Source organism: Struthio camelus, chromosome 5, assembly GCF_040807025.1.
Source record: "Struthio camelus isolate bStrCam1 chromosome 5, bStrCam1.hap1, whole genome shotgun sequence".
Taxonomy (NCBI): domain Eukaryota; kingdom Metazoa; phylum Chordata; class Aves; order Struthioniformes; family Struthionidae; genus Struthio; species Struthio camelus.
In genome coordinates, this window is record NC_090946.1 from 8,340,470 (window position 1) to 8,344,905 (window position 4,436).

The 4,436-nt window shown below is 66.5% G+C and overlaps 1 long non-coding RNA gene across 1 annotated transcript; it reads left to right on the top strand.

The window, feature by feature from the left end:
- The first annotated feature begins 1,723 nt into the window (after positions 1–1,723).
- Positions 1,724–4,143, top strand: LOC138067409 (uncharacterized). Its single transcript, XR_011141269.1, has 3 exons — positions 1,724–1,854; positions 3,310–3,551; positions 3,818–4,143. It is a non-coding gene; the product is annotated as an uncharacterized lncRNA (long non-coding RNA).
- The last annotated feature ends 293 nt before the right edge of the window (positions 4,144–4,436 follow it).

Below are 4,436 nucleotides of genomic sequence, written 5' to 3' on the forward strand. Positions count from 1 at the left end.
GAAGTGGGGGTTAGATGAGTGGCCGGTGAGGTGGACTGAGAACTGGCTGGATGGCCAAGCGCCGAGGGTTGTGGTCAGTGGCGCAGAGTCTAGTTGGAGGCCTGCAGCTAGCGGTGTCCCCCAGGGGTCAGTCCTGGGTCCACTCTTGTTCAATGTATTCATCAATGACCTGGAGGAAGGCACAGAGTGCACCCTCAGCAAGTTTGCTGATGATACTAAACTGGGGGGAGTGGCTGGCACGCCAGAAGACTGTGCTGCCATGGAGAGGGACCTGGGCAGGCTGGAGAGCTGGGTGGAGAGGAACCTCCTGAAGTTCAACATAGGCAAGCACAAGGTGCTGCACCTCGGGAGGAAGAAGGCCAGGCAGCAGGACAGGCTGGGGGTTGACCTGCTGGCAAGCAGCTCTGCCGAGAAGGACCTGGGAGTGCTGGTGGGCAACAAGTGAAGCATGAGGCAGCAGTGTGCCCTTGTGGCCAAGGAGGCCAATGGTCTCCTGGGGTGCCTGAGGAAGAGTGTTGCCAGCAGGTGGAGGGAGGTGATGCTGCCCCTCTCCTCAGCCCTGGGGAGGAGGCCTCCCCTGGAGTCCTGGGTGCAGTTGTGGGCTCCCCAGGACAAGAGAGACATGGCACTCCTGGAGAGAGTCCAGCGGAGGGCTGCAAAGAGGATGAGGGGACTGGAGCATCTCTCCTCTGCAGAAAGGCTGCGAGAGCTGGGCCTGTTCAGCCTGGAGAAGAGAAGACTGAGAGGCGATCTCATCAATGTGTGCAAGTATCTGAAGGGTGGTTGTGGTGGGGGGGTGTCGAGAGGATGAGGCCAGTCTCTTCTCCGTGGTGCCCAGTGACAGGACAAGAGGCAACGGGCACAAACCGAAGCACAGGCAGGTCCACCTGAACCTGAGGAAAAACTTCTCGACTGTGAGGGTGAGTGAGCACTGGCACAGGTTGCCCAGAGAGGTGGTGGAGTCTCCTTCGCTGGAGACATTCAAAACCCGACTGGATGCGATCCTGGGCAATACGCTCTAGAGGAGCCTGCTGGAGCAGGGGGGTTGGACTAGATGATCTCCAGAGGTCCCTGCCAACCTCAACCATGCTGTGACTCTGTGGAGCCGGGCGCGGGCCCCCCCGAGCTCAACGCGGGACTACACAAGCCCGCGGAGACCCGTGCGGGGCCGTAGGAGCCCCTCGGGCTGGACGAGGGGCTGGACAAGCTCCGCGCAAGCCTGCACGAGCCTGGGCAGGACTGTATGAGCTGGGGGAGAGCGGCCTGGGACCGGGCGAGCCCGTCGGGGGCGACCCGGGCCGGGAGGAGCTCGGCGGGGCCTCGACGTGGGTCACACGAGGCAGCGCCGCTTCCTGCCTGCCCTGCCCGCAGCCCCTGCCCTGCCCGCGCACGGCGCCTGCCCTCCCCGCTGCCCTCTGCCGCCGGCGACAGCCGACCGGGCGGCGACGGGCGGGAGGACACTGAGGGGGGACAGCGAGGGGGACACTGAGGGGGGACAGCGGGGACCGCGTCCCTGGCGCCGGCAGACCCCGCCCCGCCGCCCGCCCGACCGCCCGCTCGGCGGCGCCCACGGCCGCCGGACGCCATCTCCGGCCTCTCTCCGCTCCCTCCCGCCCTCCGCCCGGGCCGCCGCGGGGATTGGCCGGCCGGGCCAGCTGCCTCTCGGCCATTGGAGGGCGCCTGCGCGCCGCCCGCCGCTGATTGGCGCCCCGCTCCCGCCTCTGGCCGGGGGTGGGGGGGAGCGAGCGGCCGGCGGCGAAGATGGCGGCGGGGTGGCCGGCTGGGTGGTGGCGCCTGGCGGCGGCGGCGGCCGGGTCCCGTCGCGTCGCGTCGCGTGGCGTCGCGTCCTGTCTGGTGCGGTGGCGCGGCGCTGCTGGAGAGCGGCAGGCTGCGGGACGCGCGGCGGGTCGTGGCGCAGCCGGGCTCGGGGGCGGCGGGGGGGCCGGGCCGGGCGCGGGGAGGCGGTCGGGGCGGCCGGTCGCTCTCGCCTGGGCAACGCGCAACGGTTGTGGCAGCGCCGTTGGCAGCGCGGCGGGACCGAGCGGGACGTGCGCGATGGTGCCGGCCGCGAGCTGCTGGCAGCACCGGCGGGCGCCGCGGAGGAGCGAGCGCCGGCAGCGGAGCGCTGGGTGTCTGCGGGCGCTGTTTGCCGGCCCGTGCAGCGAGTGCCCGGCGGGCTGCGGGCGGCGCCGGAGGAGGGAGCGTTGGCAGCCGGCAGCCGGGCTGTCCGGAGCGCCGGGGAGGGGGCAGCGCTCGGGCAAGGGCTTCCCTGGCGGCCCCGAGGCGGCCGGGTGGCGCTTCCCGCCCCGCCGGGGGCTCGTCCGCTGCCGGGGGCGGCAGGTTTCCAGCGCGGCTGCCGCCCTCCCTCGGGCTTTCTTCGGGGGCGGGTGTTGGCAGGCTGGTTCCCAGCCCTGTGGGAGCCGCTGGAGCCTGGTGGTGGCGCGGCGTGTGGTGGCGCTGGCGCGGGGTCCTTCCTTGTCTGTCTGTCTGCCCGTGCAGAGCTTTCAGCCTGTTTTACTGGCGAGGCTGTTTTGGGGTTTCAGCTGCCTGGGGAGCTGAGAAGCGTAGTGGGAGCTGTGTCCTGTCTCTGCAAGATCTCTGTCTGCTTCCTTTGTGGCTGCTGGGAGCTGATGTGCTCACTGAGAGCTCGGTTGTGTTTCTGCGGTTGTGTTTTCTGTTGCCTGGCTCAGCTCAACGTGGCCGCTTTGTCTGTCTGAGGGGGCAACTGGGGCGTGCAGCTCCCGCTGCCGGAGGGCTGTGGGGTGTTTCAGTTCCCAGTAGGTCATGACCGACTGGGTTACGCTCCCCGGGGCTCCTCTCCGCAGGTAAGGCCGGTGGGAACGTCTTGTGCCAGGGGAAGGGGCTCTCTGGGACAGCTCTGGCTGGGCTGCAGTGTCCTGGAGCGTACGAGGGGCTGGAGGACTTTGGACTTGCTTCTCTTTGGCTTTGCTTTTTGGAGTTGTTTAGCTTCCCAACAACCTGTGCTTGTGGCTGCCCCTTTTTGGGGAGCTGTTGGGCAGTTGCTGCGAAAGGCAGCCCGGAGAGTCTTGGTGTTGCGGAGAGTTGAATTGTGCAACTGTTTCTTGCAGAGTAGAGAACGTGGCGCTGGAAAACGAGGTGGGACATGTCTGCGAGCTTTTAGCTAAGGAGGAAAGCAGTGATTTGGGGCAGAACCTCAAGAGCTCCCTTGCCTTTTCAGGGAAGCCACGGGCACTAATACAGGAGAGGGAGTGTGAGTTGTGTGCAAGAGCTGCTGTTGCTGTGTTGTGGTGCAGTGCCAGACTCGAGAGAGGGTCTCTCCTTTTCTAGGTGTCTGGGCGTCCCCTGCAGCCCACGCAGTAGGAACGTTGTGTCCCCTCGGCATTTCTGTACTGTGCCGGCGCCTTCTCCCTGAAGGCAGGCCTCTTGGTGTTCAGCGCTGTCGCCTTGCACACGAAGGAGGAGGAGAAATGGGCCTGAGCTGCGTATGGGAGGAAGAGGCTTTTTGCCCATCCCTGGCACCGCGCAGAGAGCAGCGGCGCTCGGGCTCCTTCCGAGACCTTTGAGGCCTGGTAGGTGCCAGACAAGCTATGGCTCTGGTTTTGATTTATTTCATTATTGTTTTTTCATATTTGGGGCCACTAGTTGTGTGCGTTTCTGCTCTGTTTTCAGCAGGAGCCGTGCTCTGTGGATGCGCTGAAGGCCAGAAGGCAGAGCCGCAGTGCGCAGAGCCCCAGCGCCCGCTCCCCGGGGGGGACGCGGGGTCGGGCCCGAGTGTTGAGAGAGGGGAAAGTGCCTGGTCCTGCTCTTTCTTAAGAGCTCTGTTTTGTTTTCCTAGGTGCTGGTTGCTGGCAAGAGCTGCTCTTTCGTCTCTTGCCCACCCCTCCCGCAGCTCTTTGGGGCTCCAGCTGCACTGAGGAAGTGACCTGCTTTCCCAGAGACCCCCCCCACCACCCGAAGGAGCAAGAATCTGGCTTTGGCCTTCACGCACCCCTCCAGGAGCTGCCGCAGCAGGAAGGCGGCCTGCGCCTGCCAGCTCGTCCCGCTCCCCAGGAAGTGCCAAGTGGGACTCGGGCACGGTGGCACCGCGCGAAGGTGTTTGGGCTCTGGGCAATAAAACTTGGCGCGAGCCCCAGCTGAGGCGAGGTGCCACGTGCTGTGTTCTGTGCGCGGTCTCTGTTCACGCCTGCTCGCAGCTTGCCGAAGGCTGCGTTCTCCCTGCTCGGGGAAGAGCTCCTGGCTGCAGCGCTGGAGCGGAGAGGGGGCAGCCGGCAGCCGGGGCCATCTCGCTGCAGTAGGTGAGAGCTCCTGTCCCAAGGGGCTGTTTCTCCTCGCCCCCAGGTTGGCCCTTCCTTTGAGCAGGGGCCCTGGCAGCCCAGCTCCAGCCCGGGAGGCGGCGGGGAAGGCCGGGGCGACGAGGGAGCAGCGAGCGCTCCTTGGCCTCAGGGCTTTGTGTG